This window comes from Mirounga angustirostris, unplaced genomic scaffold (genome assembly GCF_029215605.1).
Source record: "Mirounga angustirostris isolate CCGP_5_RB_7025 unplaced genomic scaffold, mMirAng1.0.hap1 SCAF_1, whole genome shotgun sequence".
NCBI classification, from domain to species: Eukaryota; Metazoa; Chordata; class Mammalia; order Carnivora; family Phocidae; genus Mirounga; species Mirounga angustirostris.
In genome coordinates, this window is record NW_026991709.1 from 105914197 (window position 1) to 105931897 (window position 17701).

Consider the following 17701-nt stretch of genomic DNA (forward strand, 5'->3'; position numbering starts at 1 on the left):
CTATTTCCTTTCATTCAACTAGTATTTATTGAGTACACCATGTGCCAGGCATTGTACTTAAATTATCAGGATACACCAGTGAACAAACCCAAAAATTATTTCTGGAGCAGATTTATGAGGAAAGACAAAATAATAAGAAAAATTAAAAATACAGTACTTATTGATGAATGTTAATATTTTATAAGTCAATAAAATATAAAATACATAGTGCTTACAGACGAGTGTTAAAGAGAGTCATTTTTATAAGGCAAGGATAAGGTATGTGAAATGTAAGGGGGTGAGTGTTGAGATTTTAGATAGGGTAGCCGGAGAAAGTTCACAAAGAAAGTGGCTTTTGAGAAAAGACCCAAAGAAAGTAGAAGAGCTCACAATGCAGCCATCTGGAGGAAGGGTGTTCCAATTTCAGGGTGAACTATGGGGAGGGGGGCGTTGCTTGCATGTTCAAGGTCAATGAGGAGGACCGTGTGGTCAGAGAAGAAAAAGTGAGGTCTGAGGAGCCATAGAGAACTGATCATATGGGGTCATGTCAGTCATACGAAGGACCCTGGACAGGCCAACAAGTTTTGAATCGAGAAGAGACACAGCCTGACACTCTTCGAAATGGAACATCTGTGGAGTGGAGGACACACCTCTGAGGCTGAGTCCGACATGTGAGCCCTAGTTAGGAGGCTGCTGTGATAATCCAGGTGACACAGGACAATGGTTTGGTTGGAGACAGTAGTAGTGAGGATGGTGAGAAGTACCTGAATTTTGGATAGCTTTTGAAGGTGAGCCAATAGGATTTGCTGATTAAAAGGACATGGGGTATGAGAGAAGGTGAAACTTTAAGGACAACACCATGGTCAGAGGAAGGGGAGAATGGAGAACAAATTCAACACATTTCATTATGGATTTAACAATTCTTGTTTTGCAAGTAGAGCACATGTCAACTCTAGGTGGTCAAGGCTGACCAAATGGTCAAAGGGTATTTAATCTAGGGGTGTGCAGAGTTATTAATCTGTTATATCACTGAAAGTTTAAGGTTAGACATTCAAGCCCCAGATCTCATTGAACTTAGACAACTCAAGGGGTAAAACTAATGTATTTACTATCTCATTTGAATAGAATTATTCCTAGAGGGAGGTGGAGCTGGAGGTGGGAGCATCCCCTCAAAATGCGTTGGAAAGCAAGAAACCATGTAAGCCCAGGACCAGTGCTGATTTGGAGGAGGGGGCACCAAGCTGTTGGCCACCACCTGAGATCAGGTCCAGGGCATTACCCTGTGTGCACTTTCCTGCCTGAGCTTCAGGCTGAGCCTTCTGGGAATGGAACCCTTTCTCATGTCCTTGCACCCAATAAATCCTACTTATTCTTCAACACCCAGCCTCTGAATTCAGTGCTGTGGGACACAGTTCTATAACACTTCCTCTGGTGAGTCAGAGTGAGTATTTTAGTGTTTTAGGCCCCGTGCCAACCTCTTGATTTCTAGTTTCCTTACACACAAAATTTGGAACCTCAAGCTTCCTTCATCTCTATGATTTCATGATTCTGTGGTTGGACTTTGAGGGAAGAAGAAGTTACCCCTTCTTTGAACAAACCACTATTATTGTACTAACCATATTCCTTTGTAGCTAGGTAATTTATTTTCTCATTTGACTTCCCCATCAACCATCCCGAGGGCAAGGCCAAGACTAATTTAATTTTTAATCCTAGCCCCTGAAGTGGAGCCTGCACACAGTAGGTCCCTAATAATCATTTGCTGAATCAGTAAATAAATGTTTTCAAACCATGGACATTCCAGCCCTAACAAGAAGGGGTGTCTAACCCAGAACATGTGCAGCATGTCGGTTATTTCCCTCACTCACTACCTCGGATGAGTGGTCTTCAGCTCTGGCTGCACGTTTATACACCCTTGGGAGCTTTAAATGGTAGCTTTTAACAGTCCCTCACCAGACCAGTTAAATCAGAATCTCTGGGGACAGGACCTTGGCATCAGAACTTCTAAAAGATGCTAAGATAATTCCAATTGCAGCCAGGGTTGAGGACCATAGACTCTTCCCATGCTGAGATTTTAGTATCTCCTCCTTTTCTTTATACCTGTGTGGTCGCCACTGATCAACTAAGTACGGATCTATGTCTGTGTGCCTGGAAGATAGCTCAAGGTTCTGTCTTTTTCCAATGGTGCAGACAAAATGTTCTTCCTTGTTCTGGTTTTGCATCTGTTGATGTTTTCCACAGAGCCTGGCCCTTATTTTTGGATCCAAGCTGCAGCCTGGTTTTTCATTTCTGGCTTCTAGTGTATTGCTAATGAGCATCTGGCCCGAGTTAACAAATATGATAACAACTTAGCCTTTTCTTTTTTACTTTGATTACCTCTTCTTGCAAGAACCAGTAATGTCACCCCAGCTCTGGGGAAGGGGGAGGTGAAGGGGGTACTTTCACACCTGCACTTCAATAAAAGAGCTTGAAATAGCAATGAAAGTAGGTAAGGGAGTGATAAAGGCCATGTGGAATAAAAGTGTGCTTTCAGACAGGTAAAGTGCAAGTAGTATTCCCATTTATGGGCAAATCTGGAAAATCTGAAGCATTCCCATATTTTGTAGATGAGGAAGTAGAATGGTAGAGAAGTATCTTTCCACAGTTGGTTAGTTGTGGGGTCTCCAAGGCCACGGTCTCTCCCAGCCCCTTGCTGCTTTCTGGTAATGAGGCCTCCCCCCAGGCCCCACCACTCTGCTCCAGACAAGTGATATGCATAGTGTTTGTTTTTAATGCTTGTAATAATACCCTGCTTTCACAAAACTTCCTATGTGCTTCCCTCTGCCAAATGCCTCCTCCCCTGAACGTTCCTCGTGATAAGCTTTACACCAGTTTCTGCCCCCAAATTGCCTCCTCTGTGAAGAATGGCACATACTTGCCCCCAATCTTCTGAGCCACCTCCATGCTCCCACATTCTCTCAACTCAACCTGGGGACAGGTTTTAACTTGTCTTCCCATAAAATGTCATGCACAGAACCATCCTGGCCTTTAAGCTCTTAAACCCTTATGAACCCTGGAGCCAAGGCTAAGGGCCGGGCAATAATGAGGTGTGCCGGTCTTTGAAGGAATTCTGGGGCACAGTGTACCAGTGGGCAAGGCAGTGGCAAAGGGGAGCCGGTCTTAGATTAGGCCAGGCTTCTTAGATTAGGCCAGGCTGGGGTGGAGCTGGCTGGACCTCCCAGAAAAACCTGTGCAGAGTTGAACCCTGGACCTTCTTCTAATGCCTGTGTGTAGCCTTGAAGTTTTGAGGATTAAATGGCTGGGACTGACATTAGGTTCTTCATGATCCTGATGGAGAATATATAAATATTTGATATTTTCCTTCTTTCTTTGATTTAAAGTTTCATGTACTTCAGTGTCAAGGGATACTGCCAGATCCATTTTATTTTAAAATTTGTTCCAGGGCAAATCTGCCTGGAACCATTTTGTTTTGTTTCCCCATGAAGCTAATCAGTAAAAGTTTAAAGACTAGGACATAGTGATGGAAGTATTGGAGGCAGGGTTGGGGCATGACTTTTAGAAGAGGCAGCTTGGTGTTAAAAAGCCGAACTGTGGGGGTTGACATTACTCAACAGGGACTGTTGTGAACATAACATAGGAATGAAATTTCACAGCTCTCCATCTTGCACTAGGAAACAATGACCCACTCCCCACATTTAGATGTTAGATTTAGTGATACATAGTAAGAAAACAGTATGGAGGTTCCTCAAAAAGTTAAAAATAGAGCTACCCTACAACCTAGCAATTGCACTACTAGGTATTTACCCCAAAGATACAAGTATAGTGATCCAAAGGGGCACCTGCACCCCGATGTTTATAGCAGCAATGTCCACAATAGCCAAACTATGGAAAGAGCCCAGATGTCCTTCAACAGATGAATGGGTAAAGAAGATGTGATACACACCCACCCACCCCCCCACACCCCCCCCACACACAGGAATATTACGCAGCCATCAAAAAATGAAATCTTGCCATTTACAATGACATGGATGGAACTAGAGGGTATTATGCTAAGCAAAATAAATCAGAGAAAGACAAGTATCATATGATCTCACTCATATGTGGAATTTAAGAAACAAAACAGGAGCATAGAGGAAGGGAAGGAAAAATAAAACAAGACGAAATCAGAGAGGAAGACAAACCATAAGAGACTCTTAACCATAGGAAATAAAATGAGGGTTGCTGGAGGGGTGGGGGGTGGGGGAATGGGGTAACTGGGTGATAGACATTAAGGAGGGCATGTGATGTAATGAGCACTGGATATTATATAAGACTGATGAATCACTGACCTCTACCTCAGAAACTAATAATACACCATATGTTAATTAATTGAATTAAAATAAAATTAAAAAAATAAATCCATAGCTTAAGCTCCTTAAATTTCCTTATGTAGATAGGATTCTCAAATTGACTGATTTAGCACCTCGAGCCTATTATGAAAAGTTAGAATAAAGCCAAAAAGATTCTTAGATGAATTTTTTTCTCAGTGTATTTTAATTTTGTGCCCACACTATTGAAATAAATATTACAATTTTTATAACCAGAAGCATTTTTTTAAAAATCATTATTATTTCACTGGGAAATCCACTCATAAACAAGGGTTTCAATAAATTATAGTTCCTACTTCCTGAACATGAAAAAAAGGCAGTGATGGGGCGCCTGGGTGGCTCAGTCATTAAACGTCTGCCTTCAGCTCAGGTCATGGTCCCAGGGTCCTGGGATCGAGCCCCACATTGGGCTCCCTGCTCCGCGGGAAGCCTGCTTCTCCCTCTCCCACTCCCCCTGCTTGTGTTCCCTCTCTCGCTGTCTCTCTCTGTCAAATAAATAAATAAAATCTTTAAAAAAAAAAGGCAGTGTTTATATTTTGTTAGTATTATGTATTAAGTTTCTTGGTTAAAATTCCTCATTCCTCATATTTTTTCATATTGATAATTACATGCTGAAAAGATTTCTTACAGTGAAGTTTCCAGGGCACTTATAACCACCTTATTCATTTTGTTCTTTGGAAGAACTCCTATAAGAGATGTACAGACTAGTTATTGTAGGTGAAATAAAATGGGATACCACGGCTAAATGGAAATTGCTGTTTTGTTTTTATTTTAAACATATTAAAGTATTTTCAATATCTTTTTTTAAAATGGGATCTGCTGTTAAGATTGAAAGTCCTTTTTTCTTTCTTTCTTTCTTTTTTCTGTGAACTCCTAGCACAGGACCTGGAACATAGTATATGCTCAAGTATATATATATTTTGATTTATCTTTTGCCTTTCCACAGAAGTTACTGTGAATGAGAACTCTCTAAAGAACACTGCCATCAAGAAGTCTGAAAGTTGTGGCCTCCTTTATGTTTTCTTTTAGTTCTGAAAATTTCATACCAAATCTTTATCTTTGTGTAGGGATGTATTTTCTTGATGGTTCAGTGAGTTCTTGTCTCCCCAAACAGTAAAAGTTTTGAATAACTCTGGTGTGTCTGCACATAAAAACCACTGGGTACGTTCATAGGAGTATCAGGATATGCTGAGAAATAAATTTTAATTGCATAGCGAGGCAAAGGAACTTAGTGAAAACACGATGAGGGTAATACACTGTAATAGAGAATGAAAAATATTTTCTGACAGTCTTCAAATTTTCCCTGTTGGACTCTGAGCTTAATGATTTTATAGTATTAAATATTGCTAATGAAAGGAGAAAGCAAAATGATGCACATATTTTTTGACTAACAAGTTTTTGAAATGTAGAGAAATTAAAACTGAGGAAATATATAAGGGATAATTTAGGAAAAATCTAAAGATTAAAAAGTCCCCAACCCTAATTTACACTCAAATTAACCCAGCTCCATAGATTTATGGATTTATACATATAAAAATTAGCTTATTTTATCTATGCCTGCTGGTTACCAAGTGTTAATGACCTCAGGTTTTTTTTTTTTCCTTCAACCTGTAACATCCTTTTCCTAATGGAAAATTCATAGCTGTATCAAGTGGATGGGGTATTTTTGCATTTCCCATGGAACTATGCATGGAAGTTTTTTAACTTGAATTAAAATAAAAGAATTTCTAAGTGACAGAGATCTTCCCTTTGCAGAAATTATGCAGAGAAATGTATCATGTTAAAGAAGAAAATGAAGCAATATTAAATCAAAAGCATATTGATATATTTGTAATCTTAGGAGATCCTATTTAATTTCTACTCTACATAGAGTCATTCGCCTTTGAGATGGCATTTTATACACTACTGAAAAAGGAACTAAGATATGGGAGAAGCCTGATCTGGGCCTGGCTGTTCGCAGCCAGGCTTTGGCTTTGGGTGCTGACAGTACAACCACATAGTCCCGATTTTACAGGAATGGGAGGAGATTTCCTAAAACACTGTATGAAAAGTTATCTAGAAATGTAGGCAACCAGAGATATCAAAGAAGGTAAAAGTAATATTTCTGTGTCAACAGTATTTTGGATTATTGTCAAACACAGAAGACAGGCCTTCTTGAGACATTTCCAAAACTACTAACATTTTCAAGACTAGGATCATCTCTGTCTCCCAAGAGACCATATAATACCTGGTACATAGGAGGGGCTTTTAAGTGTTTTATGACTGAATGAATTTAAGAACAGTGGACAGGAAATGATCAGCATAGAAGTAATGTTCAATAAACTTTTTTATTCCCTGCTTATCTTCTTTTCATTAATTCCTTGCTTGGAAACAAATTAATCTACATGACTCCATCTATGGCCTTTGTGAGTTAGTCGTCTGGGTATCCACTAATCACTACCCTGATATGTATATGAAAGAACATTCCAGAAGGGGGCTGGGAGGTTGGCATGGATCTGAGAATCACTGTGGTAGAATAACACCGGCATTTTCCCTCTTAAAGTACTGAGAGTCTCTTTTTACTCCTTCTGCTAGCACTGGGGGCCCTGGTTTCAGGAAATAGGGAGAGTGTCCCCAGAAGAAACTGGTGGGGGAGCAAAAATATCTACTTGGTGACTCTCCATCTTTGATCATTTTGTGATTAGTCAAGAACCTTAGGGACCACTTACTATGAGGGACTAGAACTATCTATTAACTAGGGAAGAATACATAATCATGGTGAAGAATGTGCCACCAAAAGATCTGATGCATACGGTGCCTCATGGTTCCTGAAGGTCAGGCGGAGAAGTCTGCCCACTCTCAACAAGGATAGGGAACTGTCCAGCTTACTTACCAGTGTCACTCCGACACCGAGAACAGAGCTCACTTTTGCAGGTCAACTATCTCTTAGGTCCTGAAATTACTTCTCTTATTTGTCAACAATTCTAAGTGGTAGGTGTTCTCATTTTCTCTCAGTTACACCTGAGATTGAGTGTGTCCATGGAGAAATAGGTTCACCTTGGAGACTTTGCTCATCTCTACAGTGAATGATGATACCCACTCCAGGGTGGCCGGGAGAACTCAATGAGACTGATGACAAAGCCAGCCGGTGCTTTTTTGGGAACTCCGCGTTGTGCCAAGCACTGTGCTACGTACTTTATAGACATTATGTCACTTGAACCTTGTGACCACTCTGTGATTTGAGTTTATTTGCTGGAATATTTGAGACAGGATGTGAGCCCAGGCACTCTGGCTCCACAGCCCACGCTCTTAATTAATTCAACAGCATGTATCAAGTGTCTAATATAGCGCTACAAATACAACAGAGGCTCACTAAGCGTTACTTTCCTTCTTATCTTCCAAAGAGATAATATCTGAAGCACCAGAAGTTCCAAAGAAGGTAAACGACTTTTCCAGAGACCACAGTGAAAGCTAAAGTCAACATTAGAATGTACCAGTTCTAACCATATCCCCATCTTAACAAAGCTTGGGAAAGCTAATTATTTACTTTGGATTATTCGGAAGTGACCCATGGAGAATGGTGAATAGACTAAAACATTCAAAAATGCCACAAAATTCTGAATTTTAATTGGAGACCAAAGCTAAATGAAAAACAAACACCACACCTGGCACTTGCTTCTTGGGCACCAAAAGTGGCAGCCGCCCTGCTCTCTGGCTGCATCTCCTGCACACAGCCTGGGAAGTGGAGTTTCTTGGGTCCTAAAAGCTTCCATGCTAAAGGCAGCCACCTGATGAGCAAAGAACTTGGACATTAAGCTGGGATGGCCTCCTCAACTGTCCAGAAGTAGAGTTTGGAGCTCCTTGTCCAGGCCAGTGATCCTCAACTCTGATCCAATGAATAGGACCACTTGGGAGCTGATGCCCTGCTCCTCCCAAGAGAGGCTGGTTTAGTTGGTCTGAGGAAGAGCCCAGGCACAGATATTTTTTAACAACTCCTATGTGACTATAATGGCTGCCAGAGTAAAAAACTGGTCCAGGCAGCAGCTGGGACATTGTTGGAATGGACTCGATCTCTCTATAAGACCCCAGTATGACATTAAGTGCTGGGCCCAGAGAGTGCAGAACAACTCAACAAAGAAGGCTGAAGGTGGCCTTGATCCCAAACTCGAGACTGTAATGTCCTGCAGGGTTTTTAGCCCTGACCAAATAAAGGGTTACAGGCTATTCTTTCAAGATTCTCTCTTTGGTGCTTTGTCCTTCGTGTTATTAGTACTATTAACCTTGTGCAAAAATCCCAGTGGCAGTAAATGACTGTAGCAAAAATAGCTTAGTGGAAATAAAAAACGGGTGGAATAAAAAAGAGCATCAGCAGTCTTGTTTTCTGGGACAAGATGACAAGGGACACCAATTCTGATGGAGCATGGTGCAAGTGAGACACATCAGTTTGATGGGGTCACGGCGGAATTTCTCCCACTGGTGCCGTGTAGAATGATTAATTCAATATGGAGCTCTAAAAGCTTACCAGAAGCCTAGGCAGAGATGGGCTACTGGGTCATTATACCATTCCTGCATATTTTATTAAGTCTAGACAACTCTTGATTTCCCTCGAATAGGTTTTTATGCCTATGGAACCCATATTCAAACAGAAATAAAAAATTCATTCCAAAGACAAACATAAACACATTTTCAATATTCCGTGTCACTGTTCCCAGCAGAGGTAATTGAGAATCCACTGTCCTCTTCATATGGCTCAGTGGGGCAATTGGAGACCGACGCCACAGCCACTGATCTATGTAACTAAAATGCCAAGACTTTTTTTTTTTTTCAAGATTTTATTTATTTGACAGAGAGAGACACAGCGAGAGAGGGAACACAAGCAGGGGGAGTGGGAGAGGGAGAAGCAGGCTTCCCGCCGAGCAGGGAGCCCGATGCAGGGCTCGATCCCAGGACCCTGGGATCATGACCTGAGCCGAAGGCAGACGCTTAACGACTGAGCCACCCAGGCGCCCCTAAAATGCCAAGACTTCTTAAAGTTACACTGGTATAGGAACTATATACATTTAGCACACCTTGGATATTGTAAACTCCCAAGTATAAACCTCAATTTTAAAAAAAAAATGTATGCATGACAGGCCATGACTATTAGATGAAACAGTAGAAAATGTTGATGGAGTGGCAACCACAAAGGTGCCATGAGATACAGAACTGAACTTGCACACAAGAGAACTTGGGTAGAGGTGTGCCTCATTCATATTCCAAGTATATATAATAAAGATCTGGTGATTAGCCTTTGTGTGCTAGAATTTCTCACTCTTGCAGATCTTATACAGTTACCTTTCCCTACACACTCTGTCCTTAAAGTCTTTACTTTCTTCCAGTCTGATCTGTCTTCAATTCCTTCCTTGACCTGGAAGTTTAGGATGTCTGAATGATGAGATTCAGTATTCAAAAGATTTTCTTACCCTATTCTCAACTCCATTGCCTCCCTGTTCCTTCATTGTGGTTGCCTGGCAGAACCCCCCACCGGGATAAGTCTGTCTGGCTGTTCATCCCCCATAACCAAGATGCTGAGCTGTGCTGAAGATAATCACAGAATACAGAGACAGATGCATTGTAAATTCTCGGTCTATAGTAACGATGCACAGAGTCACCAGTGCTCTGGTTTCTAGTCATTTTTCTCCACTGTTTGGATTTCAGAGATGCCCTACTTTTCTCAACCTCAGGCCCCACTTCCTCTTCCTCCAACATCAGCAGATAATCACACTTCCTGCTTCACAGAGAACATAGAAGAAGACAAACTATAATCCTCTCTACGTCTCACTCCCAAACCCAGCAACCAATACAGATGCAGTTGATGTCCTGCCATTTCCTTGTGGCCTGCAGCTGCCCAGCGACTTCCTCTGGTATGCAGACCCCTCATCTCTTTCACCCTCAGCTGGTGTGTACTCGACACTGGCTCCCGAGTCAAGGGACCATAAACTAAGATCACACCTGTCCTTTCCCCTTCTCTTCCTGTCCCTGTTGAAGAGAGTTCCTTCTATCCAAGACTTGTTTCTCCACAGATCCCCTGGGCCTTAGCCCCTTGCTCCTTCTTAGGGACCTCAGTCCACCGATTATCAGCTCTTGTTACTCTATCTTTTCTTTGCCTGAATTCTACTTTGTTTATTGAATATGAATTTCACATCACCACTTCACTTCCTTTTTGTTCATATTTGTCTGATTTTTATTCACCCATTTCTTTTTTTTTTTTTTTAAAGATTTTATTTATTTATTTGACAGAGAGAGAGACACAGCAAGAGGGAACACAAGCAGGGGGAGTGGGAGAGGGAGAAGCAGGCTTCCCGCGGAGCAGGGAGCCCGATGTGGGGCTCGATCCCAGGACCTGGAATCATGACCTGAGCCTAAGGCAGACGCTTAACGACTGAGCCACCCAGGCACCCCTATTCACCCATTTCTTTATTTTCCATTTCTTTTTGTCCTCTAACATAAAGAACATATCTAGAAACTAGTACTTTTTTAAAATCCCATCTCTAAAACGTGTAATTTGTTATGCTGACACCTATAGTAGGTCATTTTTCTGGTATTTTATTTTTTGCCTTTAAAAACATCTCCTTTTGTATTACCTTTACCCATCTTTTGCTAATCTGATCAAGCCTCATTTACTCACAATCTCCTTATGTATTCTGTACAGGTTCTCTATATATGCACACAGTACGATGAACTGGGCTCACAGTTAGTGAGCAATTAACTGATTGTTACATTTCATCTTCTGTAAAAGCAAGAACATTTGAGTCCTGTGCAGTCTCTCTCCTTGCTTCGATTCCCAGTCCTTTCTAATTTGACCTTGCTGTGACCACTGTGTGACTCCCCATCACAGAACAGATCAATTCCAAGCTTTGTGGCATGGGCTCTGGTATTCTTCCTAATCCTCCCAAAGTCCTCTCTCATCCCCTATAGCTGGAGACAAGCTTTCCCCTATAGCTTTCCCCCTGTCTCTCCCCTATAGCTCCTTCTCCAGGTCATGCTTATTTGGATTCCCATGCTTCTCCTCCTGAATTTATCACTTCATTTAGGAAGTATTTATTGAGGCCCCATCATTTCCCTAGAACCATGCCAAGGTGGTGGGGGCAAAATGGCAAACAATAATATGGTCTCTGTTTCCTGGAGCCCCCAGTGCTCTGGGGCATCTTTTCTCCCCTTTCCCCAGCACAGCGTCAGGCACAGCTTTGTGCGATCTATGAACATGAGAATGAACGAGAAGAGTGCCAGACTCCGTGCTTGACAGGGATGATCAAATCTGTCCCGGTTCCTGGCCCCCTAAGAGCTCACAACCTAAGGCCCAGGTGGTGTCTGAGGCATCAGACCCACAAGCAGGGCCACGGCAGCCAACCACCCCTCCCAGGAAGGTGCTGAAAGGGAGGGGGACTGCTTTGCTTGTCCCGCTTGACCCTGGCAATGCTGTGAGGGGTGACAAAGTCAGACAGAGAGCCACTTCCCGAACTGTCTCAGAACCAGCCCTGTCTCCTCTTTTAGCCAGGTGGGAGTTACAGGTACCAGCTGAGGCTGAGCGGGCTAGGATTTCTGCCCAGTCAGGACCAAGGGAAAGGGAATAGAGCCGCAGGTGGACACTTGGGAGGGGAGGAGAGTGAGTGACTAAGAAGAAAAATGACAAAGTCCCACAGAAAGCTTGTCTCCAGTCACCATGAGCAGGGATCCCCAGCACACCTCATCCTCCTGTTTCCTTCCGCACAGCCTGAAGCGAGCCCCATGGATAGACTGTCAGCTCTAATTCAGCTACTGCTCATTACCTCATCACCCATTTTTTATAATTACATGTTGGGTAGCCTCTTCCTCCTATCTTAATTAGTTGTCAGATATAAAATGAACATTGGCGGTATTTTCTGCTTTGCTTTCGTGGAGGTCCTCCTTTGCGTATTTTCATCACCCAGGTGTTAGGATGAAGCTTTTATTTGTAAATGAGCCTGGGGCTCACTGATCCTTCAACATTTGGGGGGAAAATGTGAAGGAAAGTATATTAAAAAGACAAAGCTACATGTTGCTCCTCCAGAGGAGAGTTTTGGTGATTAGGCAAACTGAGGTTGCAAGAAGTCAATGTGAGCTGAGCCACCAAACTCTGAGCATACCTCACACTGTAGAAAAGGCTGGGGCAATTTTAATTTTCAACCTTGGCCACCAAAGACCTAGAGAAAGCTCAGATAAGCGAAAATAAGGGGCGAAGGGTTTTCAGGCTCCAGGGATATCTTCTTTTCTTAGAGCAGAGGAATGTGGAGCTCTTTAGGCAGGAGCACTTTAAATTTCCTTTGGGAATGTGCATTCTGTGGCTGAGGTAGATTTAAACCCTTCCACAGCTTTAGGGTTGGCTCTTGATTGACTGAATTTCTTCGGTAATTGGTTCAGGGATGGATACACAAGCCAGTCAGAGCCAGTAAGATAGGAGGCTTGGAGCTGCTGCAGCCATATTGTTACTGAGGGCAGGCTGAGAATGAAACCTCCCGCTTGCAGAGTTCATAGTCTGATCCCTGCATCAAGCCAGAAGTATCTACTGTCCATGTGAGTCTAGAAATTTCTGCTTTGGCTTAAGCTGATGTTTTCATTTTGCTTTGGCTGGATTTTCTGTTCGCTTACTCAAGAAGGTTTCGGATTGATTCACACTCAACATCTGTAAAAAGAACTAGGATTTCCTGATTCCAACCAGCTGAGGCCTCTAAGGCATAGGTACGAATCTCCACACACTTCCCCTCCGTGTGTTGACCCATAGCTGGTCACCCCTCAGGCATTCATGCTGCCCTCCCAGAGGTGGCTCCCCATAGCCCTGCACCCTCTTAACCTGAGCACCCCATTTCACAGGAGGACAGCACCCCAACTGATTCCCTTGAGTTTTTAGTCTCATGATTAGAGGAACTCAGCTGTGTTGCTGATTGAAACTCTGAAACTTTCTCAAACTTCCATTTGGGTTTTGACACTGCCTAGGTTTAAGAAAATACTCTGATGAATGTGATCTTTATAAAGTTAGTGTGCGGGGCAAAGCTCAAGGCAACACAATGAACAGACTTGCATGTATACAACGTGTGCCTCAATCGGACTTCTATGAGTCCGGGAGCTATGGGCAGGACTGCGTGACGTCTTTAGGGCAATATTCACAGAAGGGAATGTCGGGAGTTCAGGACTTCATTCGGGGCATCCACGCGAAAACAAAACGTCTGCACTCAGTTGCAGTCTTACTTTGAAATCTCTCCCAGGGAAAGCACTCTGGATCATGGGCCACGAGACGTGGATTCTGGTCTCCATTCTGTCTGTGGAGCTGATTGCTACCCTAACTTGAGAGTGATTCCAGGGAGCCATTCAGCCTCCCACATTTTCTGGTTCTAAAGTAGAGTGAAGGCATTTTCACCCAGCTGCCACCCTGGAGTCATGCTGAACTTGATCACTGCCTGTATCATGACTGTGAGAGGTAGGAGGAGCCTTCCATGCCTGGTTCTCCAGGAGGAAGCTGAGGCTGGGAAGAGGCTGTGGGCATTTGGAGGCTGGAGGCCGATGAGGCAGCGGGAGTCAGGCGGCTGGTGGAGGGCCAGAGGCAGGAGATGTGGGCTCTGCTGTCCCTACCACTGGTCTTGGCCAAGACCTTTCCCCTTTTCCTACCTCTATTTTTCTCATTTGTATAGGGGGTGGTGACTGCAAGGACTAATTCCCCCTCTCCTAAGTGTGAGACCATGTGTATATATAAATGATCCATTCCATCTAATTGCCCACATCTGGGTCTCTGGAGGGCCTTCTCTCCCCTGCTACTTGGCTTCATTTTTGAATCACGGGTAGCAGGTGAGGGCTACTCATCCTTTTACAGCCGTACTGAGGGAGATGAGGGGTGTGTGCATGGGGGTGTTAGAGACCCCTCTGCATTCTCTTCCCCAGCTCTCCCCTGGCCCTGGCTCTGACAACGTGTGGAACATCAGGCATGCTGCTCTCCCAGGCTGGCTGTATCTTAGCTCCTAATGCACTCCAGGAGGGAAGGCAAATGCACACGGCCAGCAGTCACTGGCAATTCAGGGTGCAGCCAGGTCATCAGCAACTCCGAAGGATTTAATTCATGAAAGTAGGAAATGAGGAAGCAGTATTTTAAAACAATATTGTAAAAATACAAATGCCTGTTCAGTTTTAATGTGTATGCGCCATGGGAATTATTCAAGGTAGACGTCCCAGGAAAGGTGACAAGCCTAAAATTCTCGTTTTATGTTTAATATTCATGCAGTATTTAAAATTTTGTGGGTATTTTGGTCTTAAGATAATTCACTCTGTATTATACAGCAAAATTGGTAAACTCTCTAGGGGAAGACATTGTACTTTTTAAATGGTTTCTCAAGTGTCTTAGAGGCACTTTATAAATACTTGTCATGTTGTTAGAATGACAGGTGAAGGGGCTAGTTTACATTGGCCTTGGCAATAAGAATTAGACTCAAGAAGGGTGTCACAAAAATAATATCATGCATGTTAAATATTTAATGTCCTGTTCTCCTAGTGTAAAAATGTTTAGTTCAGTGAGAGCATCTCTAAGGTAGAGGAAGACGAGCCAGGAGTACATTCTGCACATACGCAACACATTAAAAAAGAAGCTCACACGGTTTATTCTTATAACTCATTGCTTTTGCTCTGGAAGCTTCCCTTGATTAGAGAAGGGCATAAGGCAAGACAGGCCCAGGTGGCAGGTGCTGAATGGAAGGGGAAGTGAGCTCAATCTGCTTGCCCCAGGAGCTTTCCACTCCTGAGAAGCCCCAAGGCCAGTCCTCAGCTAGGCAGATTCTCCTCTGAGAGCCTGCCTTAGGTGGAGATGCCTCAGGCCAGCTCCAGGGGCTAGCAGAAGGGGATCCTCGATGCTGGCTCGCCAGCACCTGTTCAGACAAGCAGCCATCTGTTTCCAATGGCTTCTAACCCCGTCACCACCTCAGAATCATCAGGGCAGCCTTTTAAGAACACCTGCATTTTGAGTGGGCCTTGAGAGCTTCTCACTCAAGAGGTCTGGATGGACCCTGGTTACCTGTATTTTTATTTTATTTTTATTTTTTGAAAGATTATTTGTGCTGCCAGAGCTGAGAAGAAACACCTCTTGAGAGACTTAGTTCAGGCTCTCCAAGGTGTTAAATATTTTACTCTAGGACTTCATTCCTTCAAGAATGAAGTGTGAACGGGCTGCCTAAAGAAGGCAGCCCAGGATGGCAGGAAAGGCAGTTTGCACTGCCAAGGAGTTACAGCCTCGAGGCTTATGTCAAACAGGGCCCTGGAGGCATGTGTTTCTTCTTTTCCCTGCTCAATCAAATCCCAAACCCTGTCTGGTAGCACTGTATAAAATGCCCTTCCTGGCCAGAGAAGAGCCTAGACCTCCTTTGGGATAATGGCATTCTATAGGAGCTTCAATATGTGCTCTGCTGAAAAATGAGCACGTGACCACACATCCCTTCATCTGGGTTCCCCCCTCCCCCTATATCGTGTGTCACTTCCTAGAAATATCTGGCTGCTCGGCTTGCCACATGCACCTATGTGATGTTTTAAAAAACTAGGAAATGCTTTTATTAGTCTGGGTTCTCGGGAGAAACAGAATCTTATATTTTTAAATAAAATTCCTTATTATATATCTTTTTATATGTAAATATTTATATATTTTATATTTAATTATAATACATATTTTAAAATAGAATATAAAATCTATATTTATAGACTTGTTATATATAAAAATATACATGTAGGTACTTATATATATAAAGAGATTTATTATAAGGAATCGGCTCACATCATTGTGAAGGCTGAGAAGTCCCAAGATCTGCCATCTGTAAGCTGGAGACCAAGAGAACTGATGTGTAGGTTCAGTCCAAGTCTGAAGGCTTGAGAACTAGAAAAACCCAAGGTTTAAGTTGTAGTCCAAAAGCCAGAAGACGTGAGAGCAGAGAAAAAAAGGATATTTCTGTTCAAATCTAAAAGTAAAAAAAGTCTGATGTTCCAGCTCAAGGCAGAGAGGCAGAAGGACTTCTCTCTTACTCAGAGAGGGTCAGCCTTTTTGTACTATTCCGGCCTTCAACTGATTGAATGAGGACCACCCACCCACATTAGCGAGAACACTACCAGAGTGAACAGTGCAGGGTGAAGTCAGCCTCTTTCAAACATCTATAGGGGAAGCTGCCCACTGTGGTGTGTCACCTCCCATGGCATGAATCAGGCAGGCCTTCTGCTGCTAACGTGAGACCTTGTGGGCTAACTCAGTGTGGGCAGATAGCCCTCTTGACTGCAGGAGGGAGAGCCCAGAGGATACAGCTCCGAGCCCCACTCCAGCCTAGACTCTGAGTCACAGTGTATGCAGTGGACCCCCTGGTCCCTAACCCACTCTGGGGACAATCTGTGATGTTGGACCTCTTTCTGTGTCCTCTCCCCACTCCCCACCTCCCGCCTCCCGCCTCCATTTGGCCTTCACTGTGTCTGCACTGATAAGCTGCTGGAAAAAAACAAAGAACTGGGCTGGCTGGACCCCAGCTATTCATGATTTCTAACTTCAGCTGGATCTTCACTAGGACTCCATGTGCTTTTGGCCATTCCTTAGCCATTGATTCATCTAGCCTGTCATTCAATCAATCAATATTTTTGGGTGCCTACTACTGCTTACAGGACAGTGTGTTCTGCTAAAGGTACAACAGGGGTGGAGAAAAAAAAAAGATGGTTTCTGCTCTCAGGGAGCATACAGCCTGGCACACTCTACCAGGCAGGTGCCCTAAACCTGCCCAAATAGTTCAATCCTCTGTATTTGCATGTGACCTCAATGGTAAGCATGGGTTTGCCGTTGCTAGAAGTTCCTGGGTCTCTATTTTTAGCCAAGAGCTCTCTCCAGCACTCCCCATGCCTGCTAGATCTCTGAAGCCAGAAGTTGACAGGCTCTCTGGTCATCGCCCCCACAACGCTCCTGCTTCTTTGAGCCCTCCTTCCTCTTACTGTTCCTCCTGCATTTCATCCTTCTGCGATGTTAGCTCGTCCACCCTGATGCCCCATCCAGGAACCAAGGCATCCTCCTCTGCTCAGGGAGACTTCTCATTCTGTATCCCCAGGTTGCCAAGTCCTGTTTGTTCTTCCTCCTAAATAATCACCTCCTTCTTGTAGATCTTTAATGCCTCCTGCACTACCTCTTCGTCGTCTGACTCCTAATTCATCTGTGTCCAGTCTCAACCCCTTCCCTCAATCTAGCCTTCATATAGCTGTCAGAAACAAGTCTACTACATTTGATGATGTCCTGCTCCTGATCCAAGTGTTGAAATGGCTTTTCACGAGGTAGAATGGTGTTTTTAAAGACTTTTTTTTTGTTTTTTGTGTGTGTTTTTTGGCAGAAG

The 17701-nt window shown here is 43.4% G+C and overlaps 1 protein-coding gene across 2 annotated transcripts in view; it reads right to left on the reverse strand.

The window, feature by feature from the left end:
- The window catches only part of KCNAB1 (potassium voltage-gated channel subfamily A regulatory beta subunit 1), a 378602-nt gene that overhangs the window by 94321 nt on the left and 266580 nt on the right, over positions 1 to 17701 (reverse strand). The gene's annotated exons all lie outside the window — the stretch shown is intronic.